General features: G+C 40.4%; 1 protein-coding gene across 4 annotated transcripts in view; it reads right to left on the bottom strand.

Annotated features, from left to right (window-relative positions):
- LOC124613991 (CDAN1-interacting nuclease 1) overlaps positions 1-26,655 on the bottom strand; it is a 177,325-nt gene that overhangs the window by 45,306 nt on the left and 105,364 nt on the right. Inside the window, exon 9 of one of the 4 annotated variants that reach the window (XM_047142786.1) lies at positions 12,692-12,793. The exons of the other annotated variants lie outside the window; for them this stretch is intronic. The gene's annotated coding sequence lies outside the window, so the exon portion shown is untranslated. Of the gene's footprint in view, positions 1-12,691; positions 12,794-26,655 lie in introns of those variants that run through there. 4 annotated transcript variants of the gene reach the window in all.

The following is a 26,655-nucleotide window of genomic DNA, read 5'->3' as shown; positions in this document are numbered from 1 at the left end:
CTAAATTGGTGATCCCTTGATGCCTCCTACCAACCGATCCCTTCTTCTAGTCAAGTTGTGCCACAAATTTCTCCCCAATCCTCTTCAATACCTCCTCATTAGTTATGTGATCTACCCATCTAATTTTCAGCGTTCTTCTGTAGCACCACATTTCGAAAGCTTCTATTCTCTTCTTGTCTAAACTATTTATCGTCCATGTTTCACTTCCATACATAGCTACACTCCATACAAATACTTTCAGAAATGACTTCCTGATACTTAAATCTATACTCGATGTTAACAAATTTCTCTTCTTCAGAAACGCTTTCCTTGCCATTGCCAGTCTACATTTTATATCCTCTCTACTTCGACCATCATCAGTTATTTTGCTCCCCAAATAGCAAAACTCCTTTACTACTTTAAGTGTCTCATTTCCTAATCTAATACCCTCAGCATCACCCAACTTAATTCAACTACATTCCATTATCCTCGTTTTGCTTTTGTTGATGTTCATCTTATATCCTCCTTTCAAGACACTATCCATTCCATTCAACTGCTCTTCCAAGTCCTTTGCTGTCTCTGACAGAATTACAATGTCATCGGCGAACCTCAAAGTTTTTATTTCTTCTCCATGGACTTTAATACCTACTCCGAATTTTTCTTTTGTTTCCTTCACTGCTTGCTCAATATACAGATTGAATAACATCGGGGAGAGGCTACAACCCTGTCTCACTCCTTTCCCAACCACTGCTTCCCTTTCATGCCCCTCAACTCTTATAACTGCCATTTGGTTTCTATACAAATTGTAAATAGCCTTTCGCTCTCTGTATTTTACCCCTGCCACCATCAGAATTTGAAAGAGAGTATTCCAGTCAACATTGTCAAAAGCTGTCTCTAAGTCTACAAATGCTAGAAACGTAGGTTTGCCTTTCCTGAAACTAGCTTCTAAGATAAGTCGTAGGCTCAGTATTGCCTCATGTGTTCCAACATTTCTGCGGAATCAAAACTGATCTTCCCCGAGGTTGGCTTCTACCAGTTTTTCCATTCGTCTGTAAAGAATTCGCGTTAGTATTTTGCAGCTGTGACTTATTAAGCTGATAGTTCGGTAATTTTCACATCTGTCAACACCTGCTTTCTTTGGGATTGGAATTATTATATTCTTCATGACGTCTGAGGGTATTTCACCTGTCTCATACATCTTGCTCACCAGATGGTAGAGTTTTGTCAGGACTGGCTCTCCCAAGGCCATCAGTAGTTCTAATGGAATGTTGTCTACTCCCGGGGCCTTGTTTCGACTCAGGTCTTTCAGTGCTCTGTCAAACTCTTCACGCAGTATCATATCTCCCATTTCATCTTCATCTACATCCTCTTCCATTTCCACAATATTGTCCTCAAGTACATCACCCTTGTATAGACCCTCTATATACTCCTTCCACCTTTCTGCTTTCCCTTCTTTGCTTAGAAATGGGTTTCCATCTGAGCTCTTAATATTCATACAAGTGGTTCTCTTTTCTCCAAAGGTCTCTTTAATTTTCCTGTAGGCAGTATCTATCTTACCCCTACTGAGATAAGCCTCTACATCCTTACATTTATCCTCTAGCCATCCCTGCTTAGCCTTTTTGCACTTCCTGTCGATATCATTTTTGAGACGTTTGTATTCCTTTTTGCCTGCTTCATTTACTGTATTTTTATATTTTCTCCTTTCATCAATTAAATTCAATATTTCTTCTGTTACCCAAGGATTTCTACTAGCCCTTGTCTTTTTACCTACTTGATCCTCTGCTGCCTTCACTACTTCATCCCTCAAAGCTACCCATTCTTCTTCTACTGTATTTCTTTCCCCCATTCGTGCCATTTGTTTCCTTACGCTCTCCCTGAAACTCTGTACAACCTCTGGTTTAGTCAGTTTATCCAGATCCCATCTCCTTAAATTCCCACCTTTTTGTAGTTTCTTCAGTTTTAATCTACAGTTCATAACCAATAGATTGTGGTCAGAGTCCACATCTGCCCTAGAAATGTCTTACAATTATAACCTGGTTTCTAAATCTCTGTCTTATCATTATATAATCTATCTGAAACCTTCTAGTATCTCCAGGGTTCTTCCATGTATACAACCTTCTTTCATGATTCTTGAACCAAGTGCTAGCTTTGATTAAGTTATGCTCTGTGCAAAACTCTACCAGGCGGCTTCCTCTTTCATTTCATAGCCCCAATCTATATTCACCTACTATGTTTCCTTCTCTCCCTTTTCCTACTCTCGAATTCCAGTCACCCATGACTATTAAATTTTCGTCTCCCTTCACTATCTGAATAATTTCTTTTATTTCGTAATACATTTCTTCAATTTCTTCGTCATCTGCAGAGCTAGTTGGCATATTAACTTGTACTACTGTAGTAGGCGTGGGCTTCGTATCTATCTTGGCCACAATAATGCGTTCACTATGCTGTTTGTAGTAGCTTACCCACATTCCTATTTTTTTATTCATTATTAAACCTACTCCTACATTACCTCTATTTGACTATGTATTTATAACCCTGTATTCGCCTGACCAAAAGTCTTGTTCCTCCTGCCACCGAACTTCACTATCAAACCTACCAGCCACTAAAATACCTCCACTTCAACAGATGCCACCCATTCCACGCCAAAAAGTCCCTTCCATACAGTATAGCCACTCGTGGCCATCATATCTGTAATGACGAGCAGTCCCCCTTGAAATATACCAAAGATCTCACTGAGGCCTTTGTAGACCATAATCACCTTTCCAACCTTGTACAAAAACAGATGACCCGTGCCGTATCTCTCCAGTCACCCATTACTCCCAAAGTCCTCCCCTCCCCTCCCCCCGTGTGGCCACAAAGGAGCATTCCCCTCGTGGCTCATTACCACCCAGGACTGGAGCAACTGAAGCACATTCTCTACCAGAGTTTCGACTACCTCTTGTTGTTCCCTTAAATGCGGAATATCCTACCTACTATCCTTTCTATCCCTCCCACAGTGGTACTCTGCCACCCACCAAACCTACACAATATTCTCGCCCATCCCTACACAACCCCTGCTACCAACCACTTGCCTCATGGCTCATATCCCTGTAATGGACCTAGATGCAAGATCTGTCCCTGCAAAGGTAGGGCTACCTGTGGAATCAGTCATGTGATCTACAAGCTAAGCTGCAACCACTGTGCTGCATTCTATTTGGGCATGACAACCGACAAACTGTCTGTCTGCATAAATGGCCACCAACAAACAGTGGCCATGAAACAGCTGGACCACCCACTTGCTGAGCATGCTGCCCAACACGATATTCTACATTTCAATGACTGCTTCAAAGCAGGAACTCCTCTGAAATATATTCCATATTCCTGTAACTCTCCTGGCCTCAACCTTCATCAGTCATTGCCTTTTACCCACCTCTTCCCTTCTCTGTTCTCATTCCAGCTTCACACAGCCCTCTACTCCACCAATGCGCCCACAGTTCTTTTACTTCTCCTCTTTTCAAGAACCGTTAAATACCCACAGTCTTTTTTTTACTTCTCTCCTCTTCAAGAACCATTAAATAAGTTGTGAAAAGAGCTTGTTGATATGTTAACAGGAAAGCACAATAAGTTATAAATGAAGTAAGGGGCACACAATCAAAGCTCAGAGCAGAGACTGACCAATTAAAATTTAAGCATGACATAGATAGAGAGTCTATTAAAGTCACATCCAGTCTCATGGAAAGTAAAATTACATGACACGAACATGAAAGTAAAGGAGGATTGTTCACAGCAGAAAATGGCACTCTTTTAAGATGGTAGTTGGCACACAGAAACAATGCATGAATCTGGCCAATCAAGTTGAAAACATGTAGCAACTGACTTTAAACAAACTTGTGATCTTGTGCTACAAGAAAAAATCAGTAACGTGGTACAAGAGAAATGTCATAGTCTGCTGAGTGCAGCACCAAGCATGACTGTTGACACCAGTACTGACACATTCAAATTTCACGAAATCAACCAAGTCAAGCATGACATACCATTCATTTCATTTAACAATTTCAGCATTTTTTCTCAACACTGCCGCCTGAGAAACAAAAATAGATATTTGTGTGCATAATTTGAAAGACAGTGCACAAACATAGGGCATGAGAGTCACTGATAGTCACAACAGTTTCACTGAATTTCAGATAAGCTCCTTGAATAAATGTTGGTTTGTTGAACAACAGCGGGCAGTTAAGTCAGAATTACAGACACTGCCACTGTATCCAGCGGCATTACCATTTGTGAGTTTTTGCGAAAGTACTGGAATTGTAACAGATATCTTGGTGAGCTTGTTTAAGACACAAGTCGTGTAGAGATTCTTATTCAGCGATTACCACTGCATGTCTGTGAGAAAATAGCTCTCATGAGATACAAAAACATCAACAATATATATTTTATCGTACAGTGAATTGAAGCTCTTGACATCAAGAAAAGACCATCATTCTGACATGAGAAACAGAGACAGCATCAAAACGGTGGAATAGTCAATGATCGCAGGTGACAGTATGATAGAGAGCAAGGATATCATGAATTTCAGAGTAATGACGACCATGAGACTTGATATCAATCGCTGCAATAGGAAAGAAATGATAACGTAGTTCCATGTTGGAATTCGCAGGAAAACTGTGTTTAGTTTTAGATGCAACAGACTCCCAAACTGAATGTGGAAACATAGGGTCACCTACTGCATAACAAAAAATGCACACAGGCAAAGGACGCGATATTATGGAAGACTTATTAAGGAAAGATGAGCACTGTACTAACAACACCAACAAACCAGTTGTTACTGCTATGTATGCAGATGTTGACATCTTACTGCATTCTGGCTTGGAGGAGAGCACAATTGCAGAGAAGTTATTTCAAGAACTCCATGATCATGGAACTACACTTATATTTCCAGTAAAAATATTGGGTTGTTTGGGGGAAGAGACCAAACAGCGAGGTCATTGGTCTCCAGTAAATATACTCAAGAATTTTAATGGCACCTGGGAATTGAAGCAAGCCGATCAGAGATCAAGTTCTGTTGATGTATCACATTCTGGGAGATTTTCAGCAGTCAGTTTTTGATGTTCTGTTTTTCAACATGGGAATCATCTTTGGTACCAAATGGATGACAGAAAGATGTTGCTGATTAGATTTTGTAGGAGGATATGCTAGTGTAAAGAATGAAGAAGAAGAAATGAAGATTTGCTTTAAAAGAATTTTACATGAAGACTGTGAAGGCAATGTGTACACCAACTTTCATTTTGGTAGCGTGAAAAAAAGGAGTGGTAGTAGCGACTCCATAATTTTGAGGGGAAGATAATGATGTGAAGTCACACAATAATGTAAATGATGCTGCTACAAATATTTAAGTGAAATTAAATGAATTAATAGAACTTATTGAGCATCAAAAGGAAGAGTTGAGACAGGTATTGTGGTTCCACCAAGGTGTATTTTCATTTCAGCCCAGAATAATGAGAGGATGTGTTTATAAATTAAAAGTACAACCCCAAGAATCATTTTATATGAAATCTTACTCTATTGCATCAGCCAAGAAACCAGCAGCTGACAAAGAAGTTCAAAGAATACCAGATATGGGAATCAACCAGTGATCAGATAGTGAGCATTGTAGTTCCATACACGCAATAACAAAGCAAGATGGTAGTAACAAGACTGTATTGCATGCCAGGTGTTAAAACTAATGACTGCCTTGCAACATGACTGCCCATGCACAATGTGTGGTTCTTGTCTGTCTGAGTCATGGCACTGAGGCTGCTCCCTTGATCTACCCATTCACCACCGCTGTGCATGAGCAGGTGCGTGTGGATACGCTGTGACAGCTGTGCTGCTTGCTTGGAGATCTACCAAACTGACACCTACTGTCATCCACCGCAAATGCTGCTGCTTCTGAGTCAAGAAAAGTGTGCAAGAAGCTGCTGGGAAGCCCAGACCCTCTTTTCTCCCATGTCTGTCAGATGGCGTGTCAGCCAAATTACGTACTTCACCCACTTTTTGGCGGAGTCAAGTGCATTCCACAATGCACCACGCACTTCACAGTGCATCCCCTGACCACTACTACATTGTGTCTTCTTTGCTGCAATACTCTCACAATAAAGTGTGTGAAGTGTGAGCATAGTGAAGCAATGAATTATATTTAGTATCATGAAAGTGCATCAATATAAAAAGGTAATGTTCTGTTTTTGATCACTGGTTGATGGCCCAGCATTGAAATCTGCAGCAATTTGCAGAAGGGTTGCACTTCTGTCATGCTGAATGACTCTCTTCAGTCGTCGTCAGTCCCATTCTTGCAGGATCTCATTCGAGCTGCGGCGACGTCAGTGATTTGATGTTTTACCTCGGAGATGCTGTGTCCCGTTGCTTGTGCACTGACTATAACACCATTTTCAAACTCACTTAAATCTTGATAACCTGCCATTGTAGCAGCAGTAACCGATCTAACAACTGCATCAGACACTTGTCGTCTTATATAGGTGTTGCCAACCGCACCACCTTCTTCTGCCTGTTTACATACTTCTGTATTTGAATATACTTGCCCTTCCCAGTTTCTTTGGTGCTTCAGTGTATATAGAAATAAAAAGGCCAGTCGGCCTTTTAAGTCTGTAGAGATCCAATACTGCTTTCATCTTACCTGATAGCATACCAGATTGAGTGCTTACATAGAAGTAACTGAATGTGTTTTATGGAAATGGCCTTTGTATAATAATTACTATCTCTGCAAATGCTTATCTTCTTGTTTATTTAATTGTGGTTGCAGCTTCAAAATCATATCCGCCTTTTTCCTTCTATGACTGTTCCATAGGTAAGTTTTCTACGTATGTGTACGAGAGGTATTCAATAAGTACAGCAACACATTATTTTTCTTGGCCAGTTTCAGTACAAAAAAATTGGAATTTCTTGTGGGGCATCATGGAATATTCTTGTTTCAGCTCTTACAGTTTCATGAAGCTCTGATAGGTTAAAGCACTAAGAGTACCCTTCAGAATGTCGTCTGTAAGGGAGGTGCGTTCCAAGCACAGAGCTGTCATTGAGCTTCTTTTGACACAAATCAGAGCATCGCAGATATTCAAAGGCACTTGTAGAATGTCTACAGACACATGGCAGGGAACAAAAGCACGGTGAGTCATCACTGCAACAGTGTCATGTAAACCTGTCTGATCTCCTGTGTGCTGGGTGGCTGGACATAGCTGTGACTCCCGCAATGTCGGAATGTGAGCACACTCTCGTTCGAGATGATTGACGGATCACAATCAAACACCTCACTGCTCAAATGGACATCTCTGTTGGTAGTGCTGGCACACTCGTCCAACATTTGGAGTACTCAAAGGTGTGTGTCCTCTGGGTTCCCCACCACCTAACGGAAGACCATAAAGAGCAATGGAGGGCTATCTGTGCAGAATTGCTTGCATGTTACAAGGCTTGGAAAACATCATCACATGCAATAAAATATGGGTTCATAACTTTGAAACAGAAACAAAATGGCAATCTGTGCAGTGGCATCACACCACCTCTCTTCTGAAGAAAATGTTCAAGGCTGCACTGTTGGCTGGTAAAGTCTTAGCACCACACTTCTGCTTGATGTACTCCCTCACTATGCACTGATCAGCTCTGAAGTGTATTGCACTCCCCTCAGGAAATTGAAGAAACATCTTCACGTGTTCTTTGCCACAAAAGTGAAATAACGAACTTCTGCTTCTCCATGACAACACAAGGCCTCACACAAGTCTGCGCACCTGAGAGGAGCTCACAAAATTTCATTGGACTGTCTATCCTACAGCCCAAATCTCGCACCTTCTGACTTCCATCTGTTTGGCCCAATGAAGGATGCACTCTGCAGGAAGCAGTACATGGATGACGGGGAGGTTATTCATGTATGATGGGGAGATTATTAATGTAGCAAGAAGTTGGCTCCAATGTAGACCAGTAGAGTGGTACCATGCAGGCATACAGGTCCTCCCAGTGAGGTGGCATTAGACCATCACGTTGATTGGAGATTATGTTGGAAAACAGGGTGTTGTAGTAAAAAGAGGGGGAAATAATATTGTGTATTGGAATGCTGAATAAAACCAATCTGCTTTCAGTAAAAAAAAATTAAAAATATAAATAAAAAAATAAGAGAGAGAGAGAGAGAGAGAGAGAGAGAGAGAGAAAGAGAGAGAGTGTTCCCTTGGATTCACAGACACATGAGGAATTCAAGGTTGAAAATTTAAGAGTTTCGAGCTGTGAGGCACTGCTGCACTACAAGAGCAAATATAGCCCCTGAGAGAGAGAGAGAGAGAGAGAGAGAGAGAGAGAGAGAGAGAGAAAGAGAGAGAGTGTTCCCTTGGATTCACAGACACATGAGGAATTCAAGGTTGAAAATTTAAGAGTTTCGAGCTGTGAGGCACTGCTGCACTACAAGAGCAAATATAGCCCCTGTAAGCTGTGGCAATGTGTGGCGAAACCTCTCTGGTTTTGGGCAAGCAGTCTGGCAGTCACGGTTGTCATTCAAAGTCGACTGTTATGCTGTTCCTGTAGGTTAACTGTATTACGCAAGCAAAGTGTAAACTTCAGCCAAGACCCAAGATAGACATATGCCTGTATGTTCTGCTTAACGACTCATCCGAGCAGGTGCTCAGGTGGACAGGCACTCTCAGAGAAAGTGAGGTGCTGTAACACCAGCATAAAGAGTAAACATGAGGCAGGTGAGCTGTCAGAACTGGAACCTTCAAGTACTCTATGTCAGGAAATCCCAACCAGAAACTCTGGGTACAAGAATGAAGCATACATGGACATGGAATCTTCTCAGAGCCCAAAGAATAAGTTAGAAACAAGGGGAGAGTAGGTGCATAGCACAGACCAAAATGAGAAAGGACTTAGAGAGGGGCATCAAAGGCACTATCGAGCAGTTTAGGTGCAGACCAGTACAGGAGGAGATGTGTAATCAGTGAGCATCAAGCAGTAACTGGAGGCAGCGGAAGGAGCAGCAGCTATGAGGTGTGACCACAACAGCTGTGGATGGAGCGATAGAACTTCACCTATGACAAGACAGTAGTTCAGTGACACAGCTTCTACTGACAGATAAGGAGCAAATGTTTCAGCACTTTTCTCCTATGGAATAATGCAAGTGTCCACTGAGTCAACAGATGGCAGAATGAGTGGTGGTAATTGCATTTGTGTCTGAGTTAGGTTTGTAAGGAACTAATAGGGGAATCAGATGCGAAGTGGCTCTGGTCTCTTAGTTGTAATAGAAGAGCATAAAAGTGAAAGGTGCTCCAGATGATACAGCTTGATATATACATGTGTTAGTGAGTTTAATGGTCAGACACATCACACATATAAATGTGTTTAAAGTTAAATAAACTGGTTTAAAGAGAATTACCAATCTCTATACCACTTTGCTACCTGGACAGACCAGCACCCCTGTCAGGCTCCTCTTCTTCCTATGCCCACCAGAACCACCAAACCTAAGCAACCAAGCAGGCTCTACTCCCTCTCAATTCTGCTATTAATGTTAATTAATGAAAAAAACCAACTCCCTTAACGTCAACATCCTGACTGCACCACGCAGGCCATACCAACCCTATACTGGTACATTAAGTCCTGTTCCAGGAGCAATAGTGAATTAAGATAAATATGCCAAAATATGTGTTTGGGCACATGTGTGAGTAAAGTTCAACATTAGAGTGAGTGTAAGAAATGTCATCCTAGAATGAATCGTTTTAGAACACAAGGTGTTACTAGAGTCCTGTGGGGTGATTTCATTATTCCAACTTCATAACTGTCGCCTAAAAAGGTATTAATAAATCAATAGTTGCAGCTTAATGTGTTGCATTTTCTGAACCTCATCATCAGCAGTCAGATGTTATTACTTAGTCTATAAGTCCTCGTTAAACAGGAGAGGTCTTATTATCAGTTAAGTGATACAAAGAAGGAGGAAGTGGTCTCACACATTTCTGCAGCAGATCTTGTTTCTGGGAGATGTAGCACTTGGAATACAGGCAGGTTTTCCAGTATCTCTTCTAGCCATGTAGTAAAGATTCCCAACTTCAGGTGGTAGTATGGCTTACAGTTGGGAGCCAGTAAGCTGGTATAGACGTCAAACATCCTGTGATAATATCCATCACCATACTGAGTTGTGTGTCAATGTTATTGGTATGGTTGCTGTTTTGCTATACAGGAGTACAATTTTCTGCTGTGATATACACAAATCCCATAGCAGAGCAGCAGAGTATTATAGCTATTGTGTTGATTGTAATGTGGTACTATGTAGCTTTTGGGGATCATTATTTTAGGTGTGAACTTTGGCTGTACTGTTAGTAAAGTGTAAACGATAAGTCATGGATCTATTAAGTGAGACACCAAAATACTCTAGGATAGAGTTGTATTTTACAGGAGTTCCACTATAACAGATATGCAGTTCACAGTTGGCCTGTCTGTTATTGAGATGGGAGTATTACCATGCTTTTCTACTTTGGATGGTTTGAGTTGGCAATTAATCATAGTACTTCCACAAGACTGGGAGATCATTTGCGAATATTCTTTCGGTTTCCTCTATGGATTTTCTGTATTGGCTGAGTCATCTGTGTGTGCAAATTTCTTGATTTTAGTCTGTAGAATATCTACAATACATTGTCTTGGAAGCATATTATTTAGTAGGTGAGCTGGAGTTCTATGGCGATCACTCGCAGGAACTTCAGAACATGCCCCTCCTCCACTCAACATCATAGGCAGTAGTTAAATCAGTTCTAGAAAAAATTCTAACAGCATAGGGGGCAGTGAAGTATCTACAGGTAACCCTGGATGCGAAACTATACTGGACACCTCACATAAAGAATATATGTACCAAGGCGAAAGGTCCTCTTATGTGCACTAGAATGTCCTCTGGTACATATGCGGTCTAAGTCCCATGAGTATGTACCAGATATACACCACCATAATAAGACTTATTACAGTTTATGGGGCTAAAGTGTGGTAGACTAAATTGGAACAGAAGGTGGCTGATCTGGAGCTCAAGAAGGTGCAAGACAGGCCTGCTTAGCTATAACAGCCAGATGGAGGCAATGCTAGACATGGCCTTGTTACACCTTTGGGTTATGACAGAGGTAGCAGCAGCAGGGGCATACAGGTTAAAAACTGCTAATAACTAGAAACCTTTACAACATCCAGAATATCACACCAGTATAATGAAAGTGGCAAATAAAAGACTGGTTGGGGAAATGCTGGCTGATTAAACAATAACCTCCAGCTTCTTCAATAAACCTTTCAGGGTAACAATTGACATTAGGATCAGTGGAAGAATAAACCACAATGTCATTAAGGAAGCAAAGTCTGGTTTACAGATGAGTCAGAAACAGATAAAGGTGCTGGGGTTGGGTATATGGAGTACAGTCTAGAGAGAGCAATCTCTCTAGGGAAGCTGGTTCATGGCATTCCAGGCAGAAATATCTTGCTATCAGCCTGTGCACGAAGGAAAATCTGCATAAATGCTACAAGGATTATGGATTCTATATTCATTCAAACAGCCAACAGCTCTGACATCTCCATCAGCATCTGCGATGAGACCAAAGATCATTGTAGAAACCATGAAACCCTTGTCAGGCTAGGGGAAAGCAACAGGGTAAAGCTGCTGAAGGATGCCTGGTTACTGAGGAATGAGTGGCACTGAATAAGCTGATAGGCTGGCCATGACAGGTGCAACAACTTCATTTGCTGGACTGGAATCTTTCCTAACCATTGCTAAGGTGATGATAAAATCAAACCTGCATAGCTGGTTTAACAGGCAGCATGCAGAATATTGGATTAAGATCCAAAAATGAAAACATGGGAAGCTAGAGATTCTGAGGCCATGTTTCAAGAGAAGTTCTGTAATCCTGGGGTTGGACAGGATACAGATTGAACTCATGGTAGAGTTAATGACTGGCTTCAGGAACTTTAAGAAGCAGTTGCAGGTGATGGATATTGAGAAAGAAGCCCAAAAGTGTAGACTGTGTTCAGGAGTATAAAAGGCACCACATTTTATCTTCCAAGGTAAAGCCTTGGAGGCCAAAAGACATAGGATATTTGGTCATTAATTCTTGAAGAAATTGCTTCTACTAAAGAACTAGTCAAGAGTGTCCTACATTCTTGAAGGCTGCTGGCTGGATTCACTAGAATTGTATTTAAAAAATTGAGCTTAAAAATGTGATGAAACATACTGGATCCAAACAGAAGCAGCCTATATTATTGTAAATATGATTAAGCCAAAGTGGTATCACCATAAGATATAAACCAAGTTAGCTTCAAGTCACTGAACAGGAAAGGTATAAAAGCAAAATACCAACCTACGAAATGAAGTTCTTGAGGAGTATGTCAGCAGATCAGAAAGTACTCATGTGATGAAATAATCACTTTTCCTCTCAAAAAATGGATTTGCTTTAACACACTTTTCCAACATTGTAAACATATTTAACATCTACAATAATGATGGAAGCTGAAGAAATTAATTAAAATTTGTGCCACAGCTGGGACACGAATCTGGGTCTTCTTGCTTACTAGGCAGAAACACCAACCATTACACCACCACAGTACCGTGGTCAACACTGCTGCACGAACTACCCGAAGTCGAATGCCCTCCCCAAAGGTGAGACTTAAATGACTCAGGTAAAATTTAATTATAAGATCTAAAATATTTAAATTTTTCTTTATTCTCTCATACTTACTACTAGTGAGGCATCAAGCACATGATGATGTAATAGGCTCCAATCACATCAAGATCCTGCCCCATAATTGGTCTTGCGAATGAAAGTGTGCAGCACTATGTGGATCAATGAGAGCACTGTAGGTGACAACAAAAATGACAGGTCAACATCTCCAATGAACTGTAATGTTGTTTTATTTTCTTTCACATTAGAAACTTTGTGAGGCATTACCCCATGACATTCTCAGTGAACTTTATTTCAATAATAAGTGTTGTATGTAAAAACTGTAGGCACCTGATCTTGTTACTATACTCACTATCATCTACTTAGGGTCCCATTCCTTTCCAGTAATTGAATGCCTGACTATTATTGTTGTTGTTGTTGTGGTCTCCAGTCCAGAGACTGGTTTGATGCAGCTCTCTATGCTACTCTATCCTGTGCAAGCTTCTTAATCCCCAACTAACTACTGCACCCTACATCCTTCTGAATCTGCTTAGTGTATTTAACTCTTCGTCTCCCTCTACAATCCCTCCGATACTAAATAGGTGATCCCTTGATGCCTCAGAACATGTCCTACCAACCGATCCCTTCTTCTAGCCAAGTTGTGCCACAAATTCCTCTTCTCCCCAATTCTGTTTAGTACCTCCTCATTAGTTACGTCATCTACCCAACTAATGCTCAGCATTCTTCTGTAGCACCACATTTCGAAAGCTTCTACTCTCTTCTTGTCCAAACTGTTTATCGTCCATGTTTCACTTCCATACATGGCTACACTCCATACAAATACTTTCAGAAACGACTTCCTGATACTTAAATCTATACTTGATGTTAGCAAATTTCTCTTCTTCAGAAACGCTTTCCTTGCCATTGCCAGTCTACATTTTATATCCTCTCTCCTCTGACCATCATCAGTTATTTTGCTTCCCAAATAGTAAAACTGATCAACTATTTTAAGTGTCTGGTTTCTTAATCTAATTCCCTCAGTATCACATGATTTAATTTGACTGCATTCCATTACCCTCATTTTGCTTTTGTTGATGAACATCTTATATCCTCCTTTCAAGGCACTACCCATTCCGCTCAGCTGCTCTTCCAAGTCCTTTGCTGTCTCCGACAGAATTAAAATGTCATCAGCAAATCTCAATGTTTTTATATCTTCTCCATGGGTTTTAATTCCTACTCCAAATTTTTCTTTCGTTTCCTGTACTGCTTCCTCACTATACAGATTGAATAACATTGGGGAGAGGCTACAACCCTGTCTCACTCCCTGCCCAACCACTGCTTCCCTTTCATGCCCCTTGACTCAACTGCCATCTGGTTTCTGTACAAATTGTAAATAGCCTTTCACTCCTTATATTTCACCCCTGCCACTTTCAGAATTTGAAAGAGAGTATTCCAGTCAACAGTGTCAAAAGCTTTCTCTACGTGTACAAATACAAGAAACATAGGTTTACCTTTACTTAATCTATCTTCTAAGATAATTTGTAGTGTCAGTATTGCCTCACATGTTCCATCATTTCTACTGAATCAGAATTATCTTCCCCCAAGGTCGGCTTTTACCAGTTTTTCCTCATTTCTCTGTAAAGAATTCATTTTAGCATTTTTGCAGCCATGACTTATTAAATTGATAGTTCGGCAACACCTGTTTTCTTTGGGATTGAAATTTTTATATTCTTCTTGAAGTCTGAGGGTATTTCACCTGTCTCAAACACCTTGCTCACCAGATAGTTGAGTTTTGTCAGTGGTGGGTCTCCCATGACTATCAGTAGTTCTAAGGGAATGTTGTCTACTCCCGAGGCCTTGTTTTGACTTAGGTCTTTCAGTGCTCTGCCAAATTCTTCACGCTGTATCGTATCTCCCATTTCATCTTCATCTACGTCCTCTACCATTTCCATAATATTGTCCTCAAGTACATCGCCCTTGTATAGACCCCCTGTATACTCCTTCCACCTTTATGCTTTCCCTTCTTTGCTTAGAACTGTGTTTCCATCTGAACTCTTGTTACTCATACTAGTGGTTCTCTTTTCTCCAAAGGTCTCTCTAACTTTCCTGCATTTTTATATTTTCTTCTTTCATCAGTTACATTTAATATCTCTTCTGTTACCCAAGGATTTCTAACAACCCTCGTCTTTTTACCTACTTGATCCTCTGCTGCCTTCACTATTTCATCTCTCAAAGCTACTTATCCCTCTTCTATTGCAGTTCTTGCCCCTCTTCTTCTTAATCGTTTCCTAATGGTCTCTCTGAAACTCTCTAAAACCTTTTGGTTCTTTCGGTTTATCCAGGTCCCATCTCCTTAAATTCCCACCTTATTGCAGTTTCTTCAGTTTTAATCTACAGTTTATAACCAATAGATTGTGGTCAGAGTCCATATCTGCCCCTGGAAATGTCTTACAATTTAAAACCTGATTCCTAAATCTCTGTCTTATCATTATATAATCTATCTGATACCTTTTAGAATCTCCAGGATTCTTCCACGTATACAACCTTCTTTTATGATTCTTGAACCAAGTGTTAGCTATGATTAAGTTATTCTCTGTGCAAAATTCTACCAAATGGCTTCCTCTTTCATTCCTTACCCCCATTCCATATTCAGCTACTACTTTTCCTTCTCCTCCTTTTCCTGCTATCGAATTCCAGTCCCCCATGAGTATTAAATTTTCGTCGCCCTTCACTATCTGAATAATTTCTTTCATCTCATGATACATTTCATCCATCTCTTTGTCATCTGCGGAGCTAGTTGCCATATATACTTGTAGTACTGTGGTAGAATTCTACACAGAGCATAATTAAATCACTTAAGCACTTCGTTCAAGAATCATGAAAGAAGGTTGTATACATGGAAGAAGCCTGGAGATACTAGAAGGTATCAGATAGATTATATAATGGTAAAACAGAGATTTAGGAACCAGGTTTTAAATTGTAAGACATTTCCAGGGCAGATGTGGACTCTGACCACAATCTATTGGTTATGAACTGTAGATTAAAACTGAAGAAACTGCAAAAAGGTGGGAATTTGAGGAGATGGATAAACTGACTAAACCAGAGGTTGTACAGAGTTTCAGGGAGAGCATAAGGGAACAATTGACAGGAATGGAGGAAAGAAATACAGTAGAAGAAGAATGGGTAGCTTTGAGGGATGAAGTAGTGAAGGCAGCAGAGGATCAAATAGGTAAAAAGACGAGGGCTTGTAGAAATTCTTGGGTAACAGAAGAAATATTGAATTTAATTGATGAAAGGAGAAAATAAAAAATGCAGTAAATGAAGCAGGCAAAATGGAATACAAACGTCTCAAAAATGAGATCGACAGGAAGCGCAAAATGGCTAATCAGGGATGGCTAGAGAACAAATGTAAGGATATAGAGGCTTATCTCACGAGGGGTAAGATAGATACTGCCTGCAGGAAAATTAAAGAGACCTTCAGAGAAAAGAGAACCACTTGTATGAATATTAAGAGCTCAGATGGAAACCCAGTTCTAAGCAAAGAAGGGAACGCAGAAAGGTGGAGAAATGGAAGACGATGTAGATGAAGATGAAATGGGAGATATGATACTGCGTGAAGAGTTTGACAGAGCACTGAAACACTTGAGTCGAAACAAGGCCCCGGGAGTAGACAACATTCCATTAGAACTACTGATGTCCTTGGGAGAGCCAGTCCTGACAAAACTCTACCATCTGGTGAGCAAGATGTATGAGACAGGCAAAATACCCTCAGACTTCAAGAAGAATATAATAATTCCAATCCCAAAGAAACCAGGTGTTGACCGAACTATCAGTTTAATAAGTCACAGCTGCAAAATACGAACGCGAATTCTTTACAGACGAATGGAAAAACTGGTAGAAGCCGACCTCGGGGAAGATCAGTTTGGATTCCGTAGAAATGTTGGAACACGTGAGGCAATACTGACCTTACGACTTATCTTAGAAGAAAGATTAAGGAATGGCAAACCTCATTTCTAGCATTGGTAGACTTAGAGAAAGTTTTTGACAAAGTTGACTGGAATACTCTCTTTCAAATTCTGACGGTGGCAGGGGTAAAATACAGGGAGCGAAAGGCTATTTACAATTTGTACAGAAACCAGATGGCAGTTATAAGAGTCGAGGGGCATGAAAGGAAGTAGTGGTTGGGAAGGCAGTGAGACAGGGTTGTAGCCTCTCCCCGATGTTATTCAATCTGCATATTGCGCAAGCAGTGAAGGAAACAAAAGAAAAATTCGGAGTAGGTATTAAAATACATGGAGAAGGAATAAAAACTTTGAGGTTCGCCGATGACATTGTAATTCTGTCAGAGACAGCAAAGGAAAAGAGCAGTTGAACGGAATGGACAGTGTCTTGAAAGAAGGACATAAGATGAACATCAACAAAAGCAAATCGAGGATAATGGAATGTAGTTGAATGAAGTCGGGTGATGCTGAGGGAATTAGATTAGGAAATGAGACACTCAAAGTAGTAAAGGAGTTTTGCTACTTGGGGAGCAAAATAACTGATGATGGTCGAAGTAGAGAGGATATAAAATGTAGACTGGCAATGGCAAGGAAAGCGTTTCTGAAGAAGAAAAATTTGCTAACATCAAGTATAGATTTAAGTATCAGGAAGTCTTTTCTGAAAGTATTTGTATGGAGTGTAGCCATGTGTGGAAGTGAAACATGGACAATAAATAGTTTGGACAAGAAGAGAATAGAAGCTTTCGAAATGTGGTGCTACAGAAGAATGCTGAACATTAGATGGGTAGATGACACAACTAATGAGGAGGTACTGAACAGAACTGGGGAGAAGAGGAATTTGTGGCACAACTTGGCTAGAAGAAGGGATCGGTTGGTAGGACATGATCTGAGGCATCAAGGGATCACAAATTTAGCATTGGAGGGCAGCGTGGAGGGTAAAAATCATAGAGGGAGACCAAGAGATGAATACACTAAGAAGATTCAGAAGGATGTAGGTCACAGTAAGTACTGGGAGATGAAGAAGCTTGCACAGGATGGAGTAGCATGGAGACCTGCATCAAACCAGTCTCAGGACTGAAGACCACAACAACAACAACTGTGGTAGGCGTGGGCTTCGTTTGTATCTTGGCTACAATAATGCGTTCAATATGCTGTTTGTAGTAGCTTATCCATTTTTTATTCATTATTATGCCTACTACTGCATTAACACTATTTGATTTTGAATTTATAATCCTGTATTGAGCTAAGCAGAAGTCTTGTTCCTCCTGCCACCGAACTTCACTAATTCCCACTATATCTAACTTTAACCTATCCATTTCCCTTTTTAAATTTTCTAATCTACCTACCCGATGAAGGAATCTGACATTCCACGCTCCAATCCATAGAATGCCAGTTTTGTTTCTCCTGAAAACAACGTCTTCCTGAGTAGTCCCCACCTGGAGATCTGAATGGAGGACTATTCTACCTCCAGAATATTTTACCCAAGAGGACGCCATTATCATTTAACCACACAGTAAAGCTGTATGCTTTCAGCCATTCACAGTACCAGCACAGAAACATCATTTTGGTTCATGTTACAAGGCCAGATCAGTCAATCATCCCGACTGTTGCTTCTGGAACTACTGAAAAGGCTGCTGCCCCTCTTCAGGAACCACACATTTCTCTGGCCTCTCAACAGATACCCCTCCATTGGGGTTGCACCTACGGTACGGCTATCTGCATTGCTGAGGCATGCAAGCCTCCACACCAACGGCAAGGTCCATGGTTCATGGGGGGGTGGGGGGTAAACAGTTAACAGAAAGTATTAGAAGTCATTGCTAGTATTGTTTGTTACTATATGATAACTGCAAGTAATTAATAATGAAGCTTCAATAAGTTATCCATGTTGTTCAGTCATATTTAGGGGCAAAGACAGTCTTGATAACTGAATGATGACAATGAAAAGAAAGCAACTAAAATTAAAGTAATTCTAGTAATCTCTTATTAAAGAAAAGAATAAATTAAGTTCACAAATTTCATATATGTGTCTATTGTAATAATGCTATTGTGTACTGTTATGGTTTGCATTTTGCCACTGTTAATCTGTTGAAATCAAACAGTTGCTTATTTCGTCCAGTTAATGTTCATAGTAATTACAATCTACTGAAAGTGAATAGCATGTCATGTCCAGGAATCTAATGTTCAAAGGTAAACATTAATCTGAGATTATGTAAATTATTGTCTTGCCGAAGAGCTACTGCCAGTAAATCATTTATCTTTTAATAACACATTTAAATATCTTTTCCAAATTAACATGTCTGAGTTTTAATGATATCAGACGATTTCTTTCTTTATTCATTATTATTTTGTAAGTGCACTGTCATAAATATGTGTCAACTCTCTGCTGCCACACCTACAGCCAAATGGTTGTGTTTTCATTATTGTCCACATTATTGATCAGATAGTGGACAGACACTGCCCAATTGGGCTGATCCCCATATTAATTAGTTTCTCTTTGAGTTATGTGGTACATCTTTTGGTTCCATATCTTATGTGAGTGGTGGCACTGTTTTAAGTATTACACAAAATCCAAATAAGCAGGAAGGAAGATTAGGTTTAATGCCCCATCAAAATCAAGGTCATTAGGGACAGAGCACAATCTTGTACTGTGTCAGGGGTGGGAAGGAAATCAGCCACGCACTTTCGTAGAATTTTGGAGAAATCATGGAAATCCTAAATCTGAATGGTGAGATGCGGTTTTGAACCACCGTCCTCTCGAATGCAAGTCAAGTGTGCTAACTACTGCACCACCTCACTCGGTCCAAGTAACTAGAAAGGTCAGGAATAGAACAGGTTGTTCTCTGAAATGACTTGTTGTACACTTCTCTCCACTAACAAGTCGACTATTCTCGGCAGAAGATGGCCTCAACCAAATTAAATTGATAAGGCATATGGGATCCTGGTTATATTATCACATTACCTGATAAGTAAGTGGGGAGGTGAGAGTAGCAAAGCGAAACCTGAAATTCTTAACTCCAATTTAAAATGTTCCTCTAGGAAGGAAAACCCATGAAGATTAACCTCGCACAAATGAAAATTTTAGTGTAAATGGTGTTCAAAACAGCTCATATCATTAAAATTGAACAAAGCTCCAGGGCCGAATGGAATCCCCCTATCACATTCTATACTGAATTTGTAGCTGACTTAACCCCTCTTCTAACTATAATCTATTGTAGAGCCCTCAAACAAAAAACCACGCCCAGCAGTTGGAAGAAAATACTGGTCACACCAGTTTACAAGAAGGGTAATAGAAGCAATCCACAAAACTACCATCCAATGTCCTTGACACTGATTTGTTGTAAACCTTAGAATATATTTTGATCTCAAATACAATCAGGTATCTCGAGCAGAGTGACCTCCTCCATGCCAACCAGCAAGGATTTCAAAAACATCGATCAGACAAAACCTAACTCGCACTTTTCTTACAACATACTGAAAGCTTCAGTCAGGAACATGCAGTATTTCTTGATTTATGAAATGTATTTGAATCAGTACCACATCTACACTTATTGTCAAAAATACAATCATATGGGCTATCAAGCAAAATTTGTGACTGGAGTGAGGATTTTTTGGTAAGGAAGACACAGCTTGTTATCTAGGATGGATAGTCATCATCAGATGTAGAAATAACTTTGTGTGTGTCTCAGGGAAGTGTATTGGCACTCTTGCTGTTTATATTGTATACTCATGACCTTGTGGACAATATTAATAGTAACCTCAGACTTTTTGCAGATGACAAAATTATCTATAGTGCTAGAAGCTGCACAAATATTCAGTCCAATCTTGATAAGATTTCAAAGTGGTGCATACATTGACAACATGCCTTAACTAATCATAAATGTAAAATTGTGCCCTTCACAAAACAAAAAAAACAAAAAATACTATCCCATGACTATAATATCAATGAGTCACAGTTGGATTCAACCAAATCAGATACCTGGGTACAATGAAACAATGGAGAATCCAGGATGGAATAATGACAATATTATCAAAAGTGTAGACACTTGACGGGTCTTCTTTATGGTAAGTAGCAATCTATCTTTCCCAACATTGTTGATATTCCTGCCTGGAGTTTTCATTGTTTGATTTGATATTATTAAAAGGATAGACTGCTACTCACCATGTAGTTGAGATGTTGAGTAGACAGGCACAACAAAAAGACTGCTACACTAGTAAGATTTCGGCCCAAAGGCCTTCTTCTGAAGTAGAAAACACACACACACACATATTCACAATCAAAACTCTCTCTCTCTCTCTCTCTCTCTCTCTCTCTCTCTCACACACACACACACACACACACACACACACACGACCACTGTCTCTCGCCACCGAAACCAGGCTGCGAGCAGCTGTGCGTGATGAATGAAGCAGTCTGGGTGAAAGGGGTACAAAGGAGGCTGGGGCAGAGAGATGATGGATAGAAGGTAGTTGTGGGGGACATTACAGTGCTGCTTGTGGGAGCAAACAGACACACAGTGGGGAGACGTAGGACAGCCAGGTGCAGTCAGGAGATTGGACAGACTGCATGTGTGTGTGTGGGGGGGGGGGGGGGGGGGGGGGGCGGTAGTGGAAAAAGGGGAGAAGTGAGTGGACTGTGGGTGCATTGGTGGAACAGAATGCTGTGTAGTTCTGGACAGGGAAAAGGGAAGGGGATATATGGATGAAGGACTGTGACTAATGAAAGTTTAGGTCAAGGGGGTCACAGGAATGTAGGGTATATTGCTGGGAGAGATCCCACCTGCACTATTCAGAAAAGCTGGTGCTGGTAGGAAGGATACAGATAGCGCAAACTGTGAAAAAATCATTGAGATGTAGGACACTGTGTTGGGCAGCAACTGGGTGGTCCAGCTGGTTCTTGGCCATAATTTGTCAGTGGCGTTTTATGCAGAGAGACAGCTTGTTGGTTGTCATGCCCACATAGAATGCAGAACACTGGTTGCAGCTTAGCTTGTATGTCATATAACTGCTTTCACTATGATGGGACAGGTGATATCTGTGACCAGACTGTAAGAGATGGTGGTGGTAGGATATATGGACAGGTCTATTTACCATGGGGCAAGGGGTTGGGAGTAGGGGTGGAGTAGGAATGGAGGGATGGACGAGGATGTTCTGTAGTTTCAATGAGTAGCACTGTGGGAGGGGTGGAAAGGATATTTGGTAGATTATTCTTTATTTCAGGGCACAACAAGAGGTTTTTGGCTTAGGACTGTGCCATGCAGGTGTCCATTACTGTAACACGGATTTGTTTGTCAGTGATGCCTTTACAGGTGAAGTGATTTTGGGTGAGGATATTGTTGGTCATGGTGACTATAAAGGATATTGTACATTGATTGTCTGCTGGATACTGGTTAGATAGTGTTCAACAATGGCAACGGCGTAGTCATTAGGAATGTTAGTGTAAAGGGAGGCAGTATTAATAGTGACGAGCAGTGTACCATGTGGTAAAGGAACAGGAACTAGGAGAGTCGGTGAAGGAAATTATTGTTGATTTTTATGTAGGAGGGTAGTTTCTGGGTAATAAGCTGTAGGTGATAGTCAATGAGAGCAGAGATTCTCTCAGTGGGGGCACAGTAATCGGCCTCAATGGGGTGTCCAGGGTGGTCAGGTTTATGGACTTTAGGAAGCATGCAGAACCAAACAAAAACAATACTTCCACTTCACCAGCTGCTACTCATTCCAGAACAAGAAGTCCCTTTCATACAGCCTAGTTATCCATGGCCATCAAATCTGTAGTGACAAGCAATCCCTCTACAAATATATCAAGAGTTCCACTGAAGTCTTCACTGATCAAAAATACCCTTCCAGCATTGTACAGAAACAGATCTCCCGTGCCTTATCTGTCCAGCCCCCCACCACCTCCCAAAGGCTCACCATCTGGCAACAAAGGAGCATTTCTTTCATGACTCAGTACCACTTAGGAGTAGGGCAACTGAATTACATTCTCTGCCAGAGCCCTCTTATATCCCTACTCCACTCGTACTCCTAACCCCTTGCCTCATGTCTCATACACCTGTAGATAGACATAGATACAAGACCTGTCCCATACATTCTTCCACCAGCACCTACTGCAATCCAGTCACAAACATCATCTAAACCATCATGTGATTAACAAGCTAAGCTGGAACCGCTGTGCTGTGTTCTATGTGGGCATGACGACCAACAAGCCGTCTGTCCACATGAAAGGCCATGACAAACTGTGCGCAAGAAACATCTGGACCACCCAGTTGCTTAGCAGGCTGCCCAATATAATGTTCTTCACTTGAATGAGTGCTTCACAGCCTGGTCCATCTGGATCCTTCTTATCAATACCAGCTTTTTTGAATTGTGCAAGTGGGAACTCTCCCTGCAATATATCCTATGTTCCCATAACCTCCCTGGTTTCAACCTTCGTATGTAACAGTCCTTCACCCACCTATCCCCTACAATGCATCCTCAGTCTTTTCAATACTCCCCCCCCCCCCCCCCCCCACCCACTGCCCTCCATCTAAGCTCCCTTCTCCACCTCGCTGCCCTACCCTCTTCCTACCACATCCCTGTATGCTCCCAGAAGTAGCAATTTACTATCCCCCAGACTGCTTTTCCCATCATGTGCAGGTGATCGCAGTGTGACCTCTTCAGCCAGAGGTCAATGTGTGTGTGGGGCAGGGTAGTGGTTGCATGATTTTTTTTGTGTATGTTTTTTTACATGCGCACACTGGTGTGTACGTGCACGCATGTGCATGTGTTGTCTATCTCAGAAGGCCTTTTGGCCAAAAACTTACTTGTTTAGAAGTCTTTCTGCTGTGCCTGTCTATGACTTGACATTTCCCTTATGTGGTGAGGAGCAGTCTATCCTTTTCATAATATTGTCATAAATATAGGGATGTGAAATGGAATGATCATATAAGCTCAGTCAATGGGTAAAGCAGATGGTAGACTTTGGTTTATTGGTAGTATTCTGGGAAAATGTAATCAGTCTACAAGGGAGGTAGCTTACAAATCACTCATGTGACCTATTCTGCAATACTGCTCAAGTGTATGGGACCTGTACCAAACAGGACTAACAGGGGGTACTAAGTGTATACAGAGAAGGACAGCACAAATGGTAACGGGACTCTTTGACCCATGGGAAGTTGTTACAGAGATGCTGAGGAAACTGAACTGGTGGCAAGCTCCTGAAAATGGATGTGCCCTATCCCAAGCAAGCCTAGTTACTAAGTTTCAAGAATTGACTTTAAATGATGCTTCTACAAATATATTACAACCTCCAATTTATTGCACACACAGAGATTGTGAGGACAAGATTAGACTCTACAGTACACACAGAATCATTTAAACAATCATTCTTTCCATGCTCAATATATGAATGGAACAGGAAGAAATCATACTAACAGATACAATTTCAACTACCCACTGTCGTACACTACACAGAGTACAGATGTAGATGTAGAATATTAGGTAGTGATTTTGTTGGCTGGCCATAAAGTTATCCTAGACTTTCAACATAGCAGTATAAGATTGCCATGTGGTACAGGAGAAGACACTGTGAAATTGAATGTCAATAAAATGGTCACATTTAATTCTAATAAAGCATTTGTTACTGAAGCTCAGCTAACTGGAGGTTTTGATAACATGGACTGGAATTATATTGAAGAAGCAAATATAGATACCACGAAGCTAATGTAAGTAAACCTCCGGGATTAACATCGTAGGAAAAGAAAGACCTGTTAGCTTTGCTAAGCAAGCATAGAAGTATTTTTTTGCTGAGACCATGAATTATTAAAGATTTTATCTGCAAGTTACAGATATTACCTCATATAACATTTTTTACAAAACCATACTCAGTTTCAGTGGCAACAAAAAATTTGGTACGTCATGGGGTTATTAGAATGTTAACATGGAACATTACTGAACCATCTGAAAGTGTTACAACAGCTCTTCGGTTGTGGTTAAGAAATCAGACAGATCAGTACAACTGGTACTTGACATGAGAACAGTGAACAGAATAATTGAACCTCAATGAGACAGCTCCATCATTGAGAAATTGCTAACAAGATTTGTGGGAATGAAATAAATAAGTACTATGGACTTATTGGCAGGTTTCTGACAAATACCGCTACACATGGAGTCAAAAAAATATACTGCATTTCTTTCACTTCGAAGTTTTACCTTATGGATTTAATATTTCAGTCCTCAATTTTTATCAGAGCACTGAATAAGGCTACAGGAAGTGACTTGAGGGACAAGATCATAATCTATGCAGATGATACAGTAGTAGTATCTAAAGCTTGGTAGGAAGACATTCCGATCCTTGACCAGCTATTTTATAGATTACTTTCTCATGGAATAACAGTGAGGCTCTCAAATTTGCAGTTTGGGAAAGTCAAGTACAATTTCTCGGGCACATTATGAATTAAACTAGACCCACACAAATTTGATGAAGTTAGCCACTGCCCAGAACCATTAAACAAAATTTATATGAGACACTGTATTAAGTGCAGCACATCTGATGGCATCATTCATACATGACTTTTTAGTTTTTAAATCAGAGTTCAATTTAATAAAGGAGAGTTTAGCATCACATCTAGTCCATCCAGATTTCAATTTACCATTCAACTTAGCAATAGACACATCAGGTTATGGCCTAGAATGCCACATTTATCTAGAAAATTATACAGATCTGGGTAATCCCCACTGCCCACACCTTTTACAAGCAGAATTTTGGCTAACCACAAAAGAAATTATCGTTTCCCAATGAGGAAGTATTAGCTGTACCGTGATCTTTCCATAAGTTTTATTACATTTTAACCAGTGACCATAGAGCACTAACTCTCTCGAAAAGGACACTTTTACACAGCAGACTCACAAGGTTGCGCTTATTCCTGCAGTAATTTGATTTAATGCTGCAATACGTCAAAGACATAGACAGTCTGGTACCAGACACCTTATCCAGACTACAATTTGGACAGCAGTCCGATCTAAATATACAAAGGAAGGATACTTTTCCAATATATTTTTTAAAGTTGAAAATAACATCAGATCTTTATCTTAGTTCAGGCTTAGCACAAATTTAGGATTGAATGTTAAAAAGTCAAATAAAAATACTGAGAGCAACCCAAATGAAATTAATATAAATTGGAAAGTATACCAAGGGCTATTATTTCACAAGAATAACAAAACAAGTAGATGGCTATTATGCATTCCAAGTAAACATGTCATGTTATTAACTTGGATTTTGCACCTGGGTCACATGCGTTTTGCACCAAAGAAATGCATCCCTACATATGAGGAAGTACTATTATTTTAGAAATTTGTCACAGAACATTAAGAAAATATTATGATTATTTTATTCATGGCTGTAATTTTGAGCAACTGCAGTATTAGTTTTCCACGATAAAATTGATGACTGAATTTTATCCTGGAAAAATATTAAGATCCAGTGAAGGTTGACAAAAGGTAGACATTCAGACAAAGAAGATTAACACCTTACTGTATCCCATTATTCCTGCAGCTTTGTGGGATTTGATAGCACTGGCCTTTTTTAGTCCTCTTTCTAGAGGGAAGGGAGGTTTGGCATACACCTCCGTTATTTTGAATGTTGATCTAAGGTCGTGACACTGTATCCTTTGAAATGAGAAACTACACATTAAGGATGCAGGTAAGCCAAAGAATTTATTGCTGGACAATAGCACTCAGTTTACTGCTAAGCAGTTCCAGTAGTTTGCGGCTTGTCAAAGTGTATACCACATACTGATTTGAAACTACCACCTGAAAGTCAACCCAGCCAAAAGAATTATGCAAGAACTGGGTAGGTTATGTAGACCTTATTGTACAAATACAGAAATGGGTAGATTTGGCTATAAACTTTGAGCACATGATGAATGAATTCTGTAATGCAAATTTCACTGATAGAAGTAACAGGGAAGTAAACTGAACGGGAATTCATATTTAAACATACTGACTGGCCAACAGAGGGTGAGGATGCTGTGTCCATGCTGGGAATAAGTATTAGAGAAGCATTAATTAAGGAAGGAGAG

This window comes from Schistocerca americana, chromosome 4 (assembly GCF_021461395.2).
Source record: "Schistocerca americana isolate TAMUIC-IGC-003095 chromosome 4, iqSchAmer2.1, whole genome shotgun sequence".
NCBI lineage: Eukaryota > Metazoa > Arthropoda > Insecta > Orthoptera > Acrididae > Schistocerca > Schistocerca americana.
Note: the sequence above shows the minus strand (reverse complement) of the source record. Positions and strands in the feature narration are given on the sequence as shown.